A 23,971-nucleotide genomic window follows, 5' to 3' on the forward strand; every position below is an offset into this window, starting at 1 on the left:
TGGCACCAAGACACCAAAAAGGGGCACACCTAAGACACAGGTGGTCACTCCTCATCATTAGACTCATCCGTGGCATCTGGATCCTGCTCGTCCTGCTCCTCCTCAATGTCCTCGCCAGAAATCTCCTCCTCAGCATCAGACCCATTCCATTGGTAACCTTGAGCCCTCAGCCAGTCAGTCTCCAGAGTGATGTCGTACTCTGAGACGCTCGAGATCGCCACATCAAGTGTCCTTAAGACACGCTTGTGCCTGTGACGGTTCTCCTTCTGGGCCACATGAGACTGATACTGTCCTTTGGCCTGCATACAAAAGAGAGTCTTCATGTGATCCTTCAGCTTCACAACCCAAGATGGCATAGCAGAAGAGCGGGTATGCGAAGCAGGTCCTCTGATAACCCACAAGTATAGGGGATCGCAACAGTTTTCGAGGGTAGAGTATTCAACCCATTTTTTTTGATTCGACACAAGGGGAAGGCAAAGAATATTCTCGAGTATTAGCAGTTGAGTTGTCTATTCAACCACACCTGAAAGACTTAGTATCTGCAACAAAGTATTAGTAGCAAAGTGGTGTGATAGCAACAGTAGCAACAATAGCAGTAGCAGCAAAGTGACAGCAGTAGCAGCAGTAGCGGCAAAGTAACGTAGCAAGGACCGGTAGGAAAAACTCGTAGGCATTGGATTGGTGATGGATGATTATGCCGGATGGTATTCATCATGCAACGGTTATAACACGGAGAGATATGTAATTAGCTCCACTTCATCAATATAATGTAGGCATGTATTCCGTATGTAGTCATACGTGCTTAGGGAAAAGAACTTGCATGACATCTATTGTCCATCCCTCCCGTGGCAGCGGGGTCCTAATGGAAACTACAGGATATTAAGGTTCTCCTTTTAATAAAGAACCGGACCAACGCATTAACACTTAGTGAATACATGAACTCCTCATACTATGGTCATCTCCGGGAGTGGTTCCGGCTATTGTCACTCCGGGGTTGCCGGGTCATAACACATAGTAGGTGACTACAACTTGGAAGATAGGATCAAGAACACACATATATTGACGACAACATAATAGGTTCAGATCTGAAATCATGGCACTCGGGCCCTAGTGACAAGCATTAAGCATGGCAAAGTAGCAGAAACATGAATCTCAGAACATAGTGGATACTAGGGATCAATCCCCGTCAAAACTAACTCGATTACATGATAGATCTCATCCAACCCATCACCGTCCAGCAAGCCTACGATGAGATTACTCATGAACGGTGAAGAACATCATGGAATTGGCGATGAAGTAAGGTTGGTGATGACGATGGCGACGATCTCCCCTCTCCGGAGCCCAGAACGGACTCCAGATCTGCCCTTGAGAGGAAGAACAAGAGGTGGCGCCGCCTCCGTATCGTAAAACGCGATGAACTATTCTCCTTGATTTTTTCGGACGAAAGGGACTAAATAGATCTGGGATTGGAGGCGGTGGAGCAACGTGGGCCCCACAAGCCTGCCACGCTCGGCCAGGGGGGGGGGGCGCCTGGTGGGCTTGTGGGCTCCACGATCCACCCCTCCGGTTGATTCTTGCGCGAGTACTTTTTATATATTCCACAAAAAATCCCCATAAATTTCCAGTTCATTCTGAGAACTTTTATTTCTGCGCAAAAACAACACCATGGCAATTCTGTGAAAACAACGTTAGTCCGGGTTAGTCCCATCCAAATCATGCAAATTAGAGTCCAAAACAAGGGCAAAAGAGTTTGGAAAAGTAGATACGATGGAGACGTATCAACTCCCCCAAGCTTAAAACCTTGCTTGTCCTCAAGCAATTCAGTTGACAAACTGAAAGGGACAAAAGAAAAAACTTTTATGAACTCTGTTTGATCTTGTTGTTGCAACTATGTCTAACTCATATCCAGAATTTCAGCAAGATCACAAGCAAACCACATAAGCAAATGACATCTAGGTCTCATGGTAAACTCATATCAATGGCATAATCAACTAGCGAGCAATAATAATAAGTTTCAAATGTCAACACTTCCAATCAAAACAATCATGAAGCAGTGTGAACGGATGATATCTCGCTATCTCTTTCTGAGACCGCAAAACAAAAATGCAGAGCACCTTCAAAGACCAAGGGTTGACTAAACATTGTAATTCATGGCAAAGAAGATCCAGTCACAGTCATACTCAATATCAGTCAAAAGCAAAGCATAAAAATGACAGGGGTGCTCTCTACTTGGTGCTTTTGTAAGAAGAGGATGACTCAACAGGAACATAAATAGACAGGCCCTTCACAGAGGGAAGCATTGATTTGCAGAGGTGCCAGAGTTCAAGCTTTTAAAACAGAGATAAATAATTTTGGGTGGCATGCTTTCATTGTCAACGCAATGACCAAGAGTTTTCACCATCTTCCACGCTACACATGCTATAGGCGGTTCCCAAACAGAAAAGTAAAGTTTTGACTCCCCCACCATCGATCAATCACACTCCACGACTAGCCGAATACTCGGGTGCCGTCCATACCAACATCAATCCAGGGGGAGTTTTGTTTGCAATTATCTTTTCGATTTGAGCATGGAACTGGGCATTCCAATTACTGGCCCCTTTCTCGTGAGTGATAGTGAATAAACACATATCGAGGATAACACACCTAGCATGGAAGATACTGATAGCCCCCTGTCACCACATGAGCGGTTCGGGCATGCAAAACAGATTGTTTCTTGAAGATCTAGAGAGTGGCACATGCAAATTTACTTGGAATGACAGGGAGATACCGCATATAGGTAGGTATTGTGGACTCATATGGAACAACTTTGGGTGTATGGAAGTGGATGCACAAGCAGTATTCCCGCTTAGTACAAGTGAAGGCTAGCAAAAGACTGGGAAGCGACCAACTAGAGAGCGACAAAAGTCATCAAAATGCATTGTGATTAACCAACATTGAGTGCAAGATGAGTAGGACATAAATCACCATGAACATGAATATCATAGAGGCTATGTTGATTTTGTTTCAACTACATGCGTAAACATGCGCCAAGTCAAGCCACTTGAATCATTCAAAGGAGGATACCATCCTATCATACTACATCATAATCATCTCAAGATTCATGTTGGCATCCAAGAAAAACCATTATAAGCTCCTAGCTAATTAAGCATGGCATCAGAAACTATGATCTCTAAGTTGTCATTGCAAACATGTTTCTCTCACAACAAAGCTGAATTGGGAATGATGAGCTAGTCATATTTACAGAAACAAAATAGATCGAGTTCATACCAGCTTTTCCAGGCTCAGTCACTTCATCATATATCGTCATTATTGTCTTTCACTTGCACGACCGAATGATGCAAACAATAATAAGAGTGCTCGTGCATTGGACTAAGGTGGAATCTGCAAGCAAACACAACGGAGAAGACAAAGTAACATGGCTCTTTGATAGATATGCATGCGAGAGCCACTAAACATTGTAACCATGGTCTTCTACCTTGACCCAAAGAAAAAGAAAAACTATTTACACGGTAAAGCTCCCAACAAGCAAAAGAAGAACGAGAAATCTTTTTGGGTTTTCTCAAACTAGACAAACACACGGGAAGAAAGCGAGAAAAAGAAATAAACTAGCATGGATGATACAGTGGCAAAGTGTGAACACCGACTAACAAAGTGAAAGCGTAAGCAAGAATATAAGGTCGGTGAGAAACACGTACTCCCCCAAGCTTAGGCTTTTGGCCTAAGTTGGTATACTCCCATGGAGGGAAATAACCATCTCCGGGGTACTCCGGAGTGGCCTGAGGATGCCACTGCTGTGTGAGCTCCTCTGTCACCCACTGATAAACTGGCGTCTGGTACTCGACTGGTAGCTCGGGCACGGGCACCTGTGGTTGGGCTATGCCCCAATATGCGTAGATGTTCGAGGGCATAATAATGTACCTGCCTAGATGAAGATTGACAAAGAAGGAGCAGGCAAAGTAATAGTCTCACGAGTACCCTTACTGAATACTAGGTTATAAATCATCCTCTTATTTATATCTTTATCAAGAAAGTCATGGCGAACCATGCTATCATAATCTAGATATCTCTCAGGAAGAAGAATCTCTTCTTCCTCGTCCATTCTAATAGGTATCTCAAAATGTCTAGCAAGACGAGTAGCATAGATACCTCCATAGACAACGCCTTTAGAACGGTTCATGTTCAACCGTTGAGCTACTATAGCGCCCAAGCTATAAGTTTTATCATTATAAAGGGCTTCGTGCAAAACCGCAAGATCCGGGGAGCTAAGGGCCCCAGCTTTCGCACGGTCAATCAAACATTTTCCATGAATAATGAGAAGTACCAAAGCACGGGAAAATGTATGCTAGCAGCTCTAGCGCAAGACACTCCTCTCTCCTCTCCTACAACAATAGTATCGATGAAAGCCTCCAAGTCCCGTGGGCGAGGTTCATGAATATCCCCAACATAAGGTAATTTGCAAACATTGCAAAAATCCTGAAGTGACATGCGCTGGGGGATATGATATAATTTGAACTCAACCATAGGAGGACTCTTCCTTGGATAGAAATTAAAGCTTTGCACGAAGATATTAGTGAGGAGGAGGTATTGCGGACACTTATCTTCAACGAAGGCGGTAAGGCCTGCATTTTCCACTAGGTAGTAAAAGTCCTCATATAGTCCGGCAGCGCGTAAGAACACATCGCTTGGCCAGTCGCACGCTCGAACTTTTGCAACTCGGGGGACCGGATACTTGGGTTTCTTCTTATCACTTTCATCATCCTTGGGGTCACGGCTTGAAGAGCCTCTTAAGAACCTTCTCATCTTTTCCTTTTCCTTGCGCTGAATTTTTTTGAAAATTTTAGTGACTCTAAGAAAAGTGAACAAGGCTCAATGAAACTCATAGCAACTACTCCAATAAGTGTCTAGAGGCCATATCATGCATCAAAACTACTTGGGACCAGCTAAAATTAGCATGCAAATCTCAAGAACAGGGTCACCAAGGCAGCAAAAATACGTGACGTATAAGGCACTAGAGCAAAAACTAATTGGACCAATGAAGGAGTCACATACCAAGGAGCAATTTCCCCAAAACAGCTTGGTGAATGGTGCTTTGCACAAGGAGATCGAAAGTCACAGCAAGAAGAGCAAGAACACGGGTTTGAGCTGCGAAACGATTTTTTCTGGAGGTAGGAGAAGAAGATGGGAGCTAGAATAAGTGGAGGGGGTACACGTGGGCCCCACAAGCCTGGTAGGCGCGACCAGGGGGGGGGTGCCCGCGCCTCCAGGGCTTGTGGCCCACTGGTGCAGCTCCCTGATTAGCTCTTCGTCTCATAATTTTTCAAAAATTCCAGAAAAATCATACTTGATTTTCACGACATTCGGAGAACTTTTTTTTCGGGGTACTTTTCTACGGGACGCAAAAATAGAAAACAGGGAAAACTAAACTAGATCTATCATTTTTCTTCTAAGAAACCGAAGGTGAAAGCTTGGAACAGAGGTTTGTGACTCCTCGACTCATCCGTCTCATGGTCATCGAAAGAAATCCGTTAATGAGGTTGATCAAGTCTCCTTGACAAACTTTTTCGATTCACAAAAGAAAACGGAGAATTTTCGAATAGTCACTAGGTTACCTCAATGGGGATGTGCATATCCCCAACAAGCAAATCATACTTCATCTTAATAGTAGGTATAGGGCATTCAAAGCTCCCAATAAGAATCGATGAAGTTTTTTCAATAGCATTGATGCAATGTACTCGATATTGTTTCTTTGGAAAGTGCACCGTATGCTCATTACCGTTGACATGGAAAGTGACATTGACTTTGTTGCAATCAATAACAGCCCCTGCAGTGTTTAAAAAGGGTCTTCCAAGGATGACCGCCATGGCATCATCCTTGGGAATATCCAGAATAACAAAGTCCGTTAATATAGTAACGTTAGCAACCACAACAGGCACATCCTCACAAATGCCGATAGGGAAAGCAGTTGATTTGTCGGCCATTTGCAGAGAGATTTCAGTGTGTGTCAACTTATCCAGTTCAAGTGTACGATAAAGAGAGAGAGGCATAACACTAACACCGGCTCCAAGGTCGCATAAATAAGTTCTAACGTAGTTGCCTTTAATGGAGCAAGGTATAGTGGGCACTCCGGGATCACCTAGTTTCTTGGGAGTTCCACCCTTGAAAGTGTAGTTGGCAAGCATGGTGGAAATCTCAACTTCAGGTATCCTCCTCTTATTAGTCACAATATCCTTCATGTACTTAGCATACAGAGACATTTTGAGCATATCTGTCAAACGCATTTGCAGAAAGACAGGTCTAATCATTTCAACAAATCGCTCAAAATCCTCATCATCCTTTTTCTTGGATGGTTTGGGAGGAAAGGGCATGGGTTTCTGAACCCATGGTTCCCTTTCTTTACCATGCTTCCTAGCAGCGAAATCGTTCTTATCGTATCTCCTATTCTTAGGCTGTGGGTTATCAAGATCAACAGGTTCAATCTCCGCATCCTTATCATTGCTAGGTTGAGCATCAACATGAACATTACTATCGATATTATCATTAGGCTCATGTTCATCACCAGATTGTGTTTCGGCATCAGAAACAAAGACATCTTTTGTATTCTCGGGTGTAACAACAATAGGGTTGCTAGCGTGCAAGTTCCTATCATCTTTCTTTTTCTTTCTAGGATGACTAGGTGCATCAGTGCTAACTCCTTGAGAATCTTGTTCAATTCTCTTAATATGACCCTCAGGATACAAAGGTTCCTGGGTCATTCTACCGCCTCTAGTGACGACTCTGACAGAATTGTCATTCAACTCATTGAGCAAGTCATTTTGAGCCTTAAGTACTTGTTCTACTTGAGTAGTAACCATAGAGGCATGTTTACTCAAGAGCTTAAGATCATTGACGTTTCTGTCCACACAAGCACTTAAATGACTAAGCATACGAGCATTCTGTTCCAATTGTATGCTAACATAATCATTGAAACTCTGTTGTTTGGCAAAAAAGTTATCAAATTCATCCATGCATAAGCTAGCTGGTTTATGAAAAGGAATATCACTCTCATTGAATCTACGAAGAGAATTTACCTCTACTACGTGTATCGGGTTATCAAGACCATGGATCTCTTTGATAGGTGGTGGATTTTTGACATCTTCAGATTTAATGCCTTTCTCTTTCATAGATTTCTTAGCTTCTTGCATATCTTCAGGACTGAGGAATAGGATACCTCTTTTCTTGGGAGTTGGCTTTGGAGGTGGTTTGGGAATAGTCCAAGCATTCTCATTGCACAAGATATTATTCAATAGGATCTCAGCTTGTTCTACGGTTCGTTCCCTAAAAACACAACCAACACAATTATCTAGGTGGTCTCTAGAAGCATCGGTTAGTCCATTATAGAAGATATCAAGTATTTCATTCTTCTCAAGAGGATGATGAGGCAAAGCATTCAGTAGCTGGACAAGCCTCCCCCAAGCTTGTGGGAGACTCTCTTCTTCAACTTGCACAAAGTTGTATATTTCCTGCAAGGCAGCTTGCTTCTTATGGGCAGGGAAATATTTCTCAAAGAAGTAGTAGATCATATCCTGGGGGCTACACACACAACCAGGAGCAAGAGAAGTGAACCAAGTCTTAGCATCATCTTTTAGCGAGAAAGGAAACAACTTAAGGATATAGTAGTGGCGGATCTTTTCCTCACTCGTGAATAGGGTGGCTATATCGTGCAGTTTGGTAAGATGGGCTACAACCATTTCAGACTCATAACCGTGAAATGGATTAGATTTGACCAGAGTGATTAACTCAGGGTCGACAAAGAATTCATAATCCTTATCGGTCACAAAGATAGGCGAAGTAGCAAACTTCGGGTCGTATTTCATCCTTGCGTTCAGAGATTTTTCTTTCCACTTGCGCAGTAATTTCTCAACATCATAGCTATCCTTACAAGCAAGAAAGTCCTCAGCTATCTCTCCCTCCATAACATAACCCTCAGGCATATCAGGCAATTCATATCTAGGAGAGCTAGTTCTAACAGGCGAAATAGCAGGTTCTACTTCAATAATCTCAGCAGTTTCAGAAGTATCATCACATCTAGCAGCAACTCTAGCAATTTGTGCATCAAGGAATGCACCTAGTGGCAAAGAAGTATCAAGCATAGCATCATCACAAGCATCATGGACAACAGAAGTAGCATCATCAAGCACAGGGAGAAATGAGCACTTTTCAAGACCTTGTGAGCCTTGTCAAGTGTGTCAAACTCCGCATTGAGTCTATCATGTCCAACCCCAAGTGTATCCTTTTCAGACTTAAGCACACGAGTAAGAACAATAGCATGATCTAGTTCATTTTGCAATTTAGCGCAGTCATCGTTGTATGACTCCTCAAGAGACAAACGAAGAGTGCGCTCCTTTTCTAGTGCAATAGATAATTCAACAATCTCATCGGCATAGTCACGACTATGTCCTTCCAGCTCGGAGATAGTCTCCTCATGAGACTCGATGAGGTCATTAGCCTCACCTAGTTGTTCCAAAAGAGCAACAAAGTGCTTCTTGGGTTCTCCTTTGTTGGTACACAGAAATTTGTCAAGATCATGCTCATTAAGTTCCACAACATCACTATCATCAACACAATTCAACAATGAAGGAGCAATAGTGATGGTGGTCTTAACTCTGGGTGTTACCTGATCGATACCTTTGGCCATGAGGCACTTGGCGATGTGGTTATCGTTGGAGGCGTTGAAGAGAGACATATTGGGAGAAGGGGTGGCAATGGCTACAGTCACAGTTGCCACCATATCGTCATCGTCATCATCTTCAGAGGGGTACTCTTCAAGTGCCACCATACCCTTTGGCTGGGGTTTCTTGACAAAGTTGTTCTTGTTTGGGAATGACTTGGTTTTGTCTTTGCGAATGAGCTTGCCCCTGTTGTCTTCCCTCTTCTCATAGGGACATTCTGCCACGAAGTGACTCACATTGCTGCAGTTATAGCATGTCCTCACACGTTGCTTGGACTTGAACCCACTTGAGTTATTCTTGGAGAAGTTGGGCCTTGAGTTCCTCTTGTTGCTCCAGAATTGCCTTGTGCTACCTCGTGAGCTTGCATTGGTTTTTACCTTGAAGAGGAAAGGGTGATGCAACACAGTAGCATCAAGTATTTTCCTCAGTTTGAGAACCAAGGTATCAATCCAGTAGGAGTATCAAGACAAGTCACCAATGTACCTGCGCAAAAACAAACAAACTTGCACCCAACGCTATAAAGGGGTTGTCAATCCCTTCACGACTAATTGCAAGGTGAGATCTGAAGGTGGAAAGTGCAACAAAGTAAAAGTGTAGAGCTGAAAATATGATGTGAAGTAGCCCCGAGGGCCATAGTGTTCACTAGAGGCTTCTCTCATGATAGCAAGTATTACGGTGGGTGAACGAATTACTGTCGAGCAATTGATAGAATCGCGCAAAGTCATGATGATATCTAAGGCAATGATCATACATATAGGCATCACGTCCGATACAAGTAGACCGATACTGTCTACATCTACTACTATTACTCCACACATCGACCTCTATCCAGCATGCATCTAGTGTATTGAGTTCATAACAAACAGAGTAACGCCTTAAACAAGATGACATGATGTAGAGGGATAAATTCATGCAATAGATATAAACCCCATGTTTTTACCCCTCATGGAAACAACACGATACGTGCCTTGCTACCCCTTTTGTCACTGGGTGAGGACACCGCACGGTATGAACCCAAAACCAAGCACTTCTCCCACTGCAGGAATTATAGATGAAGTTGGCCAAACAAAACCCACAACTCAAAGAGAATTACAAGGATACGAAATCATGCATATAAGAGATCAGAGGAGACTCTAATAATATTCATAGATAATCTGATCATAAATCCACAATTCATCAGATCTCGACAAACACACCGCAAAAGAAGATTACATCGGATAGATCTCCATGAAGATCATGGAGAACTTTGTATTGAAGATCCAAGAGAGAGAAGAAGCCATGTAGCTACTAGCTATGGACCCGAAGGTCTGTGGTGAACCACTCACGCATCATCGGAGAGGCAATGGTGTTGATGAAGAAGCCCTCCGTGTTCGAATCCCCCTCTGCCAAGGCACCAGAACGGTCCCCAGATGGGATCTTGCGGAGACAGAAGCTTGCGGCGGCGGAAAAGTATTTTCGTGGCTCTCTCTGGCAGTTTTGGATTTTTAGAGAATTTATAGGCGGAAGAAGTAGGGCAAAGGAGCCACGGGGGGCCCACAAGCCTGCTAGGCGCGGCCCCCAGGCCGCGGCTAGGGGGCTTGTGACCTCCCCCGAGGTCCTTTTCCTTGGTTCTCAAGTCCCGTGCGTATCTTCTGTTATGGAAAAAATCATTCCGCCTGTTTTATTCCGTTTGGACTCCGTTTAATATTCTCCTCTGAAAAAGGTCAAAAACACGGAAAAACAGAAACTGACACTTGGCACTGATTTAGTAGGTTAGTCCCAAAAAAGATATAAAATAGCATGTTCATGCATACAAAACATCCAAAGTTGACAAGATAATAGCATGGAACCATGAAAAATTATAGATACGTTGGAGACGTATCAAGCATCCCCAAGCTTAACTCATGCTCGTCCTCGAGTAGGGAAGTGATAAAGACTGAATTTTTGATGTGGAATGCTACCTAACATATTTGTCCTTTGTAACTTATTTCTTGCGACATGAATGTTCAGATCCGTAAGATTCAAAACAATAGTTTACTATTGACATGAAAACAATAATACTTCAAGCAAACTAGCAAGGTAATCATGAACTTTTGAAATAACAAGGCCAAGGAAAGTTTTCCCTACAAAATCATATAGTCTGGCTATGCTCCATCATCCCCACACAACGAATTTAAATCATGCACAACCCTGGTATTGGCCAAGTAATTGTTTTCGCACTCTTACTTCCTCAAACTTTTTCAACTCACACGCAATACATGAGCGTAAGCCATGGATATAGCACTATAGGTGAAATAAAAGTGTGGTGGAGGTTGTGAGGCAAAAAAGGAGGAGATGGTCACATCGACTCGGCGTATCAACGGGCTATGGAGATGCCCATCAATAGATATCAATGTGAATGAGTAGGGATTACCATGCAACGGATGCACTTAGAGCTATAAGTGTGTGAAAGCTCAAAAGGAGAACTAGTGGGTGTGCACCCAACTTGCTTGCTCACGAAGACCTAGGGCAATTTTGAGGAAGCCCATCATTGGACTATACAAGCCAAGTTATATAATGAAAATTCCCACTAGTAAAAGTGTCAAAGCAAGAGACTCTCAATCATGAAGAACATAGTGCTATTGTGAAGCACAAGTGTGGAAAAAGTTAGTAGCATTGTCCCTTCTCTCTTTTTCTCTCATTTTTTTGTTTGGGCTCTTTGGCTTATTTTCATTTATCCTCACATGGGACAATGCTCTAATAATGATGATCATCAGAATTTTATTTACTCTCAACTCAATACTTAGAACAATGATGACTCTATAGGAAATGCCTCTGGCAGTGTACCGGGATGTGCAACGATCTAGCTTAGCGTATGACGTTGAAACATCTCGCTAGCTATCTTACGATCATGCAATGGAAATATGTAAGTGACGACACAAGTCATAAGATGGAACGATGGGAGTTGCATGGCAATATATCTCGGAATGGCTATGAAAATGCCATAATAGGTAGGTATGGTGGCTGTTTTGAGGAAGGTATATGGTGGGTTTGTGCACCGGCGAAAGTTGCACGACACTAGAGAGGCTAGCAATGGTGGAAGGTGAAAGTGCATATATACCATGGACTCACATTAGTCATGAAGAACTCATATACTTATTGCCAAAGTTTTATTAGTAATCGAAACAAAGTGCTAAACGCATACTCCTAGGGGAAGGGTTGGTAGGTGTTAACCATCGCGCGATCCTGACCGCCACACAAAGGATGGCAATCAATAAATCAATTATGCTCTAAGTTCCTAACATAGTGGTTCACCATACGTGCATGCTACGGGAATCACTAACTTCAACGCAAGTATTTCTAGATTCACAACACCCTACTAACATAACTCTAATATTACCAAATCCATATCTCAAAACTTAATTGTTAGGAATCAAACTTCTCTTACTAATCAATGCACTTGAATATGGAAGTTTTTATTATATCCTCTTTGGATGCCTATCATATTTAGGACTAATTTCATAGCCCACGCCAATTACCAAGTTACTTAGAGAGAGCACTCTCAAAAAGATATAAGTGAAGATCGAGAGTTTTTATTTCTTCAAAATATGACACCGTCGTTCTCTAAAAAGATCTAAGTGAAGCACTAGAGAAAAGTTATCTAGCTCAAAAGATATAAGTGAAGCTCAATGAGTATTCTAGCAAATTCACGATGAGTGCATGTCTCTATCAAAAAGGTGTGCAGCAAGGATGATTGCGACGAAACAAAAAGAAAAGACTCCTATAATACACGATGCTCCAAGCAAAACACATATCATGCCGTGAATAAAAATATATCTCCAAGTAACGTTACCGATGGATTGAAGACGAAAGAGGGGATGCCTTCCCGGGGCATCCCCAAGCTTAGGCTTTTTGGTGTCCTTGAATTTGGCTTGGGATGCCTTGGGAATCCCAAGCTTGAGCTCTTTCCACTCTTTATCCCATTGTCCATGAGAACATCACCCCAAACTTGAAAACTTCACAACACAAAACTTAAACAGAAACTCGTCATATCATTAGCATAAGAAAACAAACTACCAACTATTTAGGTACCGTGGTTAACTTGATTTCTATTTAGATTGATGTTAGATTACTGTATTCTCACTTTTCCATGGCTTGTACCCCCCAATACTATCCATAGTTTCATCAAAATAAGCAATCAAAACAACAAAAACAGAATCTGTCAAAAATAGACTAGGCTGTAGCAATCTGTATACTTCGTATACTTCTGGTATCTCAAAAATTCTGGAAAATTATGACAATTAGGGCAATTGGCATATCAACCAGCATAAAAAAACTCAAAAGCTCTTTATGGATAGGAATTAAAAATAATTTTGTGAGCGCAAAGTTTCTGTCTTTTTCAGCAAGATCTAACAACCATCACCAAAACTAGTCATAAAGGTTTTACTTGGCTCAAACACAAAAAACACAATCATAACAGAATTATGATGGTGTGGACACAACAAAACAAAAAGCAAAAAGCAAAAAGCAAAGATAAATTCATTGGGTTGCCTCAACAAGTGCTATTGTTTAACGCCCTTAGCTAGGCATAAGGCGATAGAATCAAGTATCGTCGTCTTTGGTGCTCAAACCACAAGTAGGGTGAACACTCAACATTTTAAGATCTTCATCTCTCTTACTAGATGGTTCACCATTGTTTTTAGGAACAAAACAAAATTGGTGGCCTTATTGTGGGCAAAATTTGGAGTGTTCGGAACAACGGCAAAAGCGGAACCCAAGTTGGTTATGACAGCCTCTAGTTTGCCAATTCTAGCGGAATCATGACCTAGTTTTTCGTTAACTGTGGGTTCCCTCTCCTTTAAATTTTTGAAAGTCATTACCACCTTGGATCCATACTGAGTGATTTGATTGTGGATCTTTTTATCCATATTTTCAATGAGTTCAATCGTAGCAACTTTATTTTCAATGATATCCAGCCTACGCATCACATGTTCCAAAGTTAAGGTAGTTCCATTAACCATGAGTGGGGGTGAGCCTACCAAATTTATTAAGGAACCGTAAGAATCAACGGTATGGCTACCCAAGAAATTTCCACCTACGATTGTGTCAAGAACATATCTATTCCAAGGGGAAATACCCACATAAAAGTTGCGAAGCAGAACGGTAGTAGATTGCTTACGAGTAGATCTATTCTGAGCATTGCAAATACTATACCAAGCATCCTTTAAGTTTTCTCCCTCATTCTGTTTGAAATTAAGAACTTCACTCTCGGGAGTATCGTTCAAAGCGATAGGACTAGCCATAAAGATAGGTAGACTATCCCGCACAAGCAAACAGAAAGCAAGCGAAAGAAAACGACGAACGAAAAAGGCAAATATTTTTGTAAATTTTTGTTTTTCCGAAGTGGGGGAGAGGAAAACGAGAGGCACAAGGCAAATAATGTAAATGCAAGAGATGAGTTTGCGATAGTTACTTGGATATGCTTCACTTTGAATACTCCCCGACAACGGCGTCAGAAATTGGCACGTTGACGGGAGACTATTCTTGACTTGATCCTCCCCGGCAACGGCGCCAGAAATTGGCACGTTGACGGGAGACTATTCTTGACTTGATTCTCCCCGGCAACGGCGCCAGAAATTCTTCTTGCTACCTCTTGAGCTTGCGTTGGTTTTTCCCTTGAAGAGGAAAGGGTGATGCAGCACAGTAGCAGTAAGTATTTCCCTTAGTTTGAGAACCAAGGTATCAATCCAGTGGGAGTATCAAGACAAGTCACCAATGTACCTGCGCAAAAACAAACAAACTTGCACCCAACGCTATAAACGGGTTGTCAATCTCTTCACGATTAATTGCAAGGTGAGATCTGAAGGTGGAAAGTGCAACAAAGTAAAAGTGTAGAGCTGAAAATATGATGTGAAGTAGACCCGGGGGCCATAGTGTCCACTAGAGGCTTCTCTCATGATATCAAGTATTATGGTGGGTGAACGAATTACTGTCGAGCAATTGATAGGATCACGCAAAGTCATGATGATATCTAAGGCAATGATCATACATATAGGCATCACGTCCGAGACAAGTAGACCGATACTGTCTGCATTTACTACTATTACTCCACACATCGACCGCTATCTAGCATGCATCTAGTGTATTGAGTTCATAACAAACAGAGTAACGCCTTAAGCAAGATGACATGATGTAGAGGGATAAATTCATGCAATAGATATAAACCCCATCTTTTTACCCCTGATGGCAACAACATGATGCGTGCCTCGCTACCCCTTCTGTCACTGGGTGAGGACACCGCACGGTTTGAACCCAAAACCAAGCACTTCTCCCATTGCAAGAATTATAGATCAAGTTGGCCAAACGAAGCCCACAACTCGAAGAGAATTACAAGAATACGAAATCATGCATATAAGAGATCAGAGTAGACTCAAATAATATTCATAGATAATCTGATCATAAATCCACAATTCATCGGATCTCGACAAACACACCGCAAAAGAAGATTACATCGGATAGATCTCTATGAAGATCATGGAGAACTTTGTATTGAAGATCCAAGAGAGAGAAGAAGCCATCTAGCTACTAGCTATGGACCCGAAGGTCTGTGGTGAACTACTCATGCATCATCGGAGAGGAAATGGTGTTGATGAAGAAGCCCTCCGTGTCCGAATCCCCCCTTCGGCAGGGCACTAGAACGGTCCCCAGATGGGATCTTGCGGAGACAGAAGCTTGCGGTGGCGGAAAAGTATTTCCGTGGCTCTCTGTGGCAGTTTTGGATTTTTATAGAATTTATAGGCGGAAGAAGTAGGGCAAAGGGGCCACAAGGGGCCCACAAGCCTGCTAGGCGCGACCCCTAGGCTGCGGCTAGGGGGCTTGTGACCTCCCCCGGGGTCCTTTGCCTTGGTTCTCAAGTCCCCTGCGTATCTTCTGTTATGGAAAAAAATCATTCCTCAGGTTTTATTCCGTTTGGACTCCGTTTAATATTCTCCTGTGAAAAAGGTCAAAAACACGGAAAAAATAGAAACTGACACTTGGCACTGAGTTAATAGGTTAGTCCCAAAAAAGATATAAAATAGCATGTTCATGCATACAAAACATCCAAAGTTGACAAGATAATAGCATGGAACCATAAAAAATTATAGATACGTTGGATACGTATCACCTTGACGCAAGAGCCATGTGCTCGTGATAAGCATACTTAGTGTATTCAGGGTAGCTCTCCTCTTCCTCATCCTCTTCTTCTTCTTCAGAAGCAACCTTTGCCTTTAAGGCAAGGTTGGGTGAAGCTGTTTTTGACCGAACGTGTGCAAGTGCATTATCAATGGTCTTGTTCATGATTGACATTGCAATGAATTCATCCAACACCTCACTGGAGGAAAGGAGTGGAAATCTGGTCGTTGGCGAATGACGGATGACATGGCTTTGCTAAATGGCATGATGGCCTTGAGAAACTTGCGCTTTATCCATGTGTCATCCACATCCTTGCTCCCATGATCCTTGAGAGCAACAGCAATAGCAGTCACCCTTCGATAGAGCTCACGAGGGTCCTCATTTTCCTTCATCACAAACTCATCGGCCTCATCAAGCATCACTTCATAGTTGGACCGTTGAATGCTTGAGCTTCCCTTGTACATCACCATAATGTGCTCCCAACAGTCCTTAGCCAGAGTGAAGGGGCGCAAGTGAGGAAGATCTTCAGGAGGCACTACAGACTGGAGAATAAACAATGCAGAGTGATTATATTGATTGTCCGCTTCTTCTCTTGGAGTGAGGTTGCTTGGATCATGTGGATAGTAGCCTTGCTCAATGATTCTCCATAAATTTGTTGAGCTGTGATTCAAGTGAGACTTAATGGAAAATACCGAGTTAGCAAAATCACCCTTACCAAGCTTAGGAGGAGGACCTACAGGATTAATACGCGGAGTAGGAACTGACCCTCCATAGACCATGGGAGCTGGAACTGATGTATAGGTTCCAGTCCCATTAATATTGTGAGGGGAATAAGATTGCATACCTTTAGCCGCTTCCTTGGAGGAATTGGCCTCCGAATCCGTGTTGACAGATTTAGCCACCAATGTCGGTTCGGGAGAACTTTTAATTCCCTCAATTAATTCTTTAAGCATGGTCTTGACTTCGTTCGTCAAGGACGTCCTGAGATTGGCCATAGCCGCATTCAAGTCGTCCCTGGTGAGTGAAGTCAAGTCCATGGCCTCGGGTTGCCCATGGGGTCCTCCCTCATCCTCATCCATACTCTTCGGGCGGTGAAACCCTTAATAAAGAATCCTCGCTCTGATACCAATTGAAAGGATTGATATGGTTGACTAGAGGGGGGGGGGGTTAATAGGCAACTACCACTTTTTAACTATTCTTAACAAGTTAGGGTTAGGAACATAACATACACAAGGCAAGTAAGAAATTGTCTACAACAATAACATACACAATGTAAAGACGAGAGATAACCACAAGTGGAACCGATGAAGATGAGGATGTGTTACCGAAGTTCCTTCCCTTTGACAGGAAGTACGTCTCCGTTGGAGCGGTGTGGAGGCACAATGCTCCCCAATAAGCCACTAGGGCCACCGTATTCTCCTCACGCCCTCACACAATGCAAGGTGACGCGATTCCACTATGGGTGCTCTTGAAGGCGGCGACCGAACCTTTACAAACAAGGTTGGGGCTAACTCCACACAAAGCTTGGAGGCTCCCAACAAGACCACAGAGCTTCACCAAAATGGAATGTGGCTCCGAGGTGACCTCAACCATCTAGGGTGCTCAAACACCCAAGAGTAACAATATCCGCAAGGTATTAGTAGGGGGAATAAATTTTCTCTTGGTGGAAGTGTAGATCTTGGCCTTCTCAACCATCCCTAGGAAATCAACAAGTTTGATTGGCTAGGGAGAGAGATCGGGCACTTACTAGCTTAGGGAGCAACAATGGAGCTTGGGAGGGTCAAAGGTAGGGTTCATGAGAAAGAAGAACCCATTATATAGTGGGGGAACGAATCCAACCGTTATCCTCACTCACAGCACGAGCCCAGCGGTACTACTGCTGACCTTCCAATGGTACTACCGCTGACCCTCCAGCGGTACTACCGCTGGGGCCAGAGCGGTACTACCACCGAGTCCATGGTAGCGCAAAGATATTACTGGGCCAACCACCGCCAAGAAAGTCTTTGCAAAAAGTCCGACATAGAACAGCCGCAAGGATGGCGGTACTAAAGTCCTCGAGCGGTACTATCGCTGACCAGGGGCGGTACTACCGCTAGCTCGAGTGGTACTACCGCCAGCCTAGTGGTACTACCGCTAGGGCCAGCGGTACCACCGCTAGGTCCAGTTGTACCAGAGAGGGGAAAAGCTCCATAGTTGCAAGGAAAAGGAGATGGAGAAAAAGATTGTGCGTGCAAGATTGATTCCACCCAAACCTTCCCAATACGGATCCCCTCTTAATAGTACGGCGTTCCTACGACTCAAAACCACCAAAGAGAATCGTAGAAGACACCGTGCTTCTATTCCATGGAGGGTGCCGAATCGTCTTGTGCCTTTGTCATGCATTATCTGAAATGCTCAATGCACATGATTAGTCCACTAAGGTACTGTCATCAATCACCAAAATTACTTAGGCATAAATATGCCCTAACAGCTAGCCAGTTGATCAATGATAGTCAAGGTTATCTGACTATATGCAAGTGTTGTCACTTCATAACTGGATCACATCATTAGGAGAATCATGTGATGGACTAGACCCAAACTATGAACGTAGCATATTGATTGCGTCGTTTTATTGCTATTGTTTTCTGCGTGTCAAATATTTATTCCTATGACCATGGGATCTTATAACTCACTGGCACCGGAGGAATACCTTGTGTGCATCAAACGTTGCAACGTAACTAAGTGACTATAAAGGTGTTCTACAGGTATCTCTGAAGGTGTCCGTTGAGTTAGTATGGATCAAGACTGGGATTTATCACTTAGTGTGACGGAGAGGTATCTCGGGGCCCACTCGGTATTACAACATCACACACAAGCCTTGTAAGCAATGTGACTAAGTGTATGCGGAACGAGTAAAGAGACTTGCTGGTAACGAGATTGAAATAGGTATGCGGATACCGACGATCGAATCTCGGGCAAGTAACATACCGAAGGACAAAAGGAATGACATACGGGCTTATATGAATCCTTGGCACTGAGGTTCAACCGATAAGATCTTTGGAGAATATGTAGGATTCAATATGGGCATCCAGATCCCGCTATTGGATATTGACCGAGGAGTGTCTCGGGTCATGTCTACATAGTTCTCGAACCCGCAGGGTGTGCACACTTAAGGTTCGAAGATGTTTTAGTATAGTTGAGTTATATGTGTGGTTACCGAATGTTGTTCGGAGTCCCGGATGATATTACGGACGTCACGAGGGTTTCCAGAATGGTCTGGAAACGAAGATTGATATATAGGATGGTTTCATTTGGTCACCGGAAAGTTTTGGGCAATTCCGGTAGTGTACCGGGAGTGACGAATGGGTTCCGGGTGTTTACCGGGAGGGGCCCACCCAACCGGGAGTGAGCCCAAGGCCCTAGGGTGGCGCACCAAGTACTTATTGGGCTGGTGGAGTCGGACCAAGAGGGGTATGGCGCCACATAAGAAAATACCAAAAGAAAAGAAGAAAAAAAGGGAAAGAGGGAGGTGGGAAGGAAGAGGAGGACTCCTCCTTCCCAAACCGAATTGGAGGAGGAGTCCTCCTCCTCCTGGCGGCCGGCGCACCTTGAGGCCTTGTGCCTCAAGGATAGCCCCTCCCCCTCCCCCTATATATAGTGCTGGTTTAGGGCTTTTAGAGACACAACTTTGCCACGTGCAACTATAGCCTATTCCACATAGTTTTACCTCTAGATCGGATTTCTGCGGAGCTCGGGCGGAGCCCTGCACGAGTAGATCATCACCACCACCGGAGCGCCGTCATGCTGCCAGAGAACTCATCTACTTCTCCGCCTTTCTTGCTGGATCAAGAAGGCCGAGATCATCGTCGAGCTATACGTGTGCTGAACGTGGAGGTGCCGTCCATTCGGCGCTAGATCGGAACGGATCGTGGGACGGATCGCGGGACGGTTCGTGGGACAGTTTGAGGGATGTGAATACGTTCCACTACATCAACTGCGTTTCTTAACGCTTCCCGTTGAGAGAACTACAAGGGTACATAGATGGACATCACCATGATAGGTCTTCGTGTGCGTAGTAAATTTTTTGTTTCCCATGCAACGTTCCCCAACAGTGGTATCAGAGCTAGGTTCATGCATAGATGTTATCTCGAGTAGAACACCAAAGGTTTTGTGGACGATGACGTTCAATTTGCTGCCCTCCTTAGTCTTTTATCGATTCGGCGGTATTGTTGGATTGAAGCGGCCCGGACCGACATAACTCGTACGCTTACAAGAGACTGGTTTCATCGATTGACATGCAATCTCGTTGCATAAAGATGACTGGCGGGTGCCTGTTTCTTCAACTTTAGTTGAATTGGTTTTGAGAGAGGCGGTCCTTGGAGAGGTTAAATAGCAATTTGCACATCTCAGTTGTGGTTTTCGCGTAAGTAAGATGCGATTATACTAGATACCCATAGGAGCCACGTAAAACATGCAACAACAAATTATAGGACGTCTAACTTGTTTTTGCAGGGTATGCTTGTGATATGATATAGCCAATGACGTGATGTGATATATTGGATGTATGAGATGATCGTGTCGTAATAGTTAATATCGACTTGCATGTCGATGCTACGGCAACCGGAAGGAGCTATAATGTTGTCTTTAAAATAACGTTTGTGTTTGCAGATGTGTTTACTATATTGCTAGGTCGTAGCTTTAGTAGTAATAGCATAGATAGCACGACAACCTCGGTGGAGACACATTGATGGAGATCATGGTATGGCACTGGTGACAAGAAGATCATGCCGGTGCTTTGGTGATGGAGATCAAGAAGCACAAGATGATGGCCATATCATGTCACTTATGAATTGCATGTGATGCTAATCCTTTTATGCACCTTATTTTGCTTAGAACGACAGTAGCATTATAAGATGATCTCTCACTAAAATTTCAAGACGAAATTGTGTTCTCCCTTACTGTGCACCGTTGCGACAGTTTGTCGTTTCGAGACACCACATGATGATCGGGTGTGATAGACTCAACGTTCACATACAACGGGTGCAAAACAGTTGCACACACGGAACACTCGGGTTAAGCTTGACGAGCCTAGCATGTGCAGAAATGGCCTCGGAACACATGAAACCGAAAGGTCGATCATGAATCGTATAGTTGATATGATTAGCATAGAGATGCTTACCACTGAATCTATTCTCAACTCACGTGATGATCGGACTTGAGTTAGTGAATTTGGATCATGTACCACTCAAATGACTAGAGAGATGTATTTTTTGAGTGGGAGTTTGATGTTAGCTGTGCTTCCCCGGCAACATCGACATGAACAGTCGTGTCGACGGCACCAGGAATCCTTCTACTACGGCTATGGAGCCTTGCGTTGGTGTTCCCTCAAAGCGGAAAGGGTGATGTATCACAGCGGTGGTAAGTATTTCCCTCAATTTGAGAACCAAGGTATCAATCCAGTGGAGGAGTATCACAAGATCCTGCACAAACACAAAAGCTTGCTCCCAACACTATGAAGGGGTTGTCAATCCCTTATAGATTGTTCTCCAAGTGAGAACTGAAAGCAACAAAGTAACAAAGCAAAGTAAAAGCGGAGGTGTAAACGATGGATGTGAATAGACCAGGGGGCCGTAGTGTTTACTAGTGGCTTCTCTCATGAAAGCAAGTAGACGGTGGGTGAACAAATTACTGTCGAGCAATTGATAGAACCGCGCAAAGTTGTGACGATATCTATGTCAATGATTATATCTATAGGCATCACGTCCAAAACAAGTAGACCGATACTTTCTGCATCTACTTCTATTACTCCACACGTCGACCGCTATCCAGCATGCATCTAGTGTATTAAGTCCAAAAGAACAGAGTAACGCCTTAAGCAAGATGACATGATGTAGATGGACAATCTCATATCAACGACAGAGCCCATCTTGTTAACCTTGATGGCAACTACTTAATGTGTGCCTTGCTGCCCCTACTATCACTGGGAAAGGTCACCACATGGTAGAACCCAAAACCAAGCACTTCTCCCATTGCAAGAATCATAGATCTAGTTGGCCAAACAAAACCCAAGGCTCGGAGAGACTTACAAGGATATCAAATCATGCATATAAGAAATCAACAGAGACTCAAATATATATCATAGATAATCTGATCACAAATCCACAATTCATCGGATCTCGACAAACACACCGCCAAAGAAGATTACATCGGATAGATCTCCATGAAGATCATGGAGAACTTTGTGTTGAAGATCCAAGAGAGAGAAGAAGACATCTAGCTGCTAACTACGGACCCGTAGGTCTGAAGTGAACTACTCACGAGTCATTGGAGGGGCGATGATGATGATGAAGAAGCCGTCCAACTCCAAAGTCCCCTCCGGTAGGGCACCGGGAAGGGTCTCCAGATGAGATCTCGTGGAAACGGAAGCTTGCGGCGGCGGAAAAGTATTTTCGAGGCTCCCCTAATTTTTTGTTGTATTTTTGGGAATATATAGGCCAAAGATCTAGGTCAGGGGGCGGCCAGGGAGGCCACAAGCCCTGCCACCGCCGCCTCCCCCTGGTGGCGGAGTGGGGGCTTGTGGGCTCCCAGGAGCCCTCCTGGCTTGGCCCATAGGCCCCCTGATCTTCTTCCGTTCGGGAAAAAATCATTTCGGGGATTTTATTCCATTTGGACTCCGTTCCAAAATCAGATCTGAAAAGAGCCAAAAACACAAAAAAAACAGGAACTCGCACTTGGCACTGAATCAATAAGTTAGTCCCAAAAAAGATATAAAAGGTACATAAAACATCCCGAGATGACAAGATAACAGCGTGAAACCATCAAAAATTATAGATACGTTTGAGACGTATCAGAGTTTATTAGTAATTTCATTAATTAAACTCGAATTATCTTAAACATAGTCTAAGTCCACTTTGCAATATTTGTGTTGTAGATCAATGGCTCACGTAACTGTCACCCTGAATTTTAATACGTTCCTAGAGAAAGCTAAGTTGAAAGATGATGGAAGCAACTTTGTAGAATGGGTTCGTAATCTTAAGTTTCTCCTGCAAGCTGGGAAGAAGGATTATGTCCTCAATGCTGCACTAGGAGATGAACCACCCGCTACGGCTGACCAAGATGTTAAGAACGCGTGGTTAACACGTAAGGAGGACTACTCAGTAGTTCAATGTGCAGTCTTGTATGGCTTAGAGCCAGGACTTCAACGTCGCTTTGAGCGTCATGGAGCATATGAGATGTTCTAGGAATTGAAGTTTATCTTTCAGAAGAGCGCCCGGATCGAAAGGTATGAGACCTCCGATAAATTCTATGCTTGCAAGATGGAGGAGAATTCGTCTGTCAGTGAACATGTGATCAAAATGTGAGGGGTACTCAAACCGTCTAGCAGAGCTGGCGATTGAACTCCCGCAAGAGGCTATCACCGACATAATTCTTCAATCACTGCCACCAAGCTACAAGAGCTTTGTGTTGAACTATAACATGCAAGGGATGAACAAGTGACCGGGCGAGTTATTCGCGATGCTGAAAGTCGCGGAGTCAGAACTCCGAAAAGAGCATCAAGTGTTGATGGTCAATAAGACCACTAGTTTCAAGAGAAACGACAAAGTCAAGAAGGGTAACTCCAAGAAGAGCGGCAAGCCTATTGCCAATCCGACGAAGAAACCCAAGGCTCGGCCTAAGCCTGAAACAGAGTGTTATTATTGCAAGGGACTGGGTCACTAGAAGCGCAACTGCCCCAAGTATTTGGCTGATAAGAAGGGGGCCAAGGAAAAATTAGGTATATTCGATATACATGTTATTGATGTGTACTTAACCAACTCTCTGTTGCTCATATTTGCAACTCAAAACATGAACTGCGGAATAAACGAAGGCTTGCGAAGGATGAAGTGACGATGTTCATGGGAAATGGTTCCAAGGTTGATGCAATCGCCGTCGGCACAGTTTCACTTCAGTTACCATCAGGATTAGTTATGAACTTAAATAATTGTTATTTAGTGCTTGCATTAAGCATGAACATTATATCTGGATCTTGTTTATTGCGAGATGGTTACTCATTTAAGTCAGAGAATAATGGTTGTTCTATTTCTATGAGTAATATCTATTATGGTCATGCACCCAATGTGAGAGGATTGTTCATATTGAATCTTGATAGCGAT

Source organism: Hordeum vulgare, chromosome 2H (genome assembly GCF_904849725.1).
Source record: "Hordeum vulgare subsp. vulgare chromosome 2H, MorexV3_pseudomolecules_assembly, whole genome shotgun sequence".
Lineage (NCBI taxonomy): Eukaryota > Viridiplantae > Streptophyta > Magnoliopsida > Poales > Poaceae > Hordeum > Hordeum vulgare.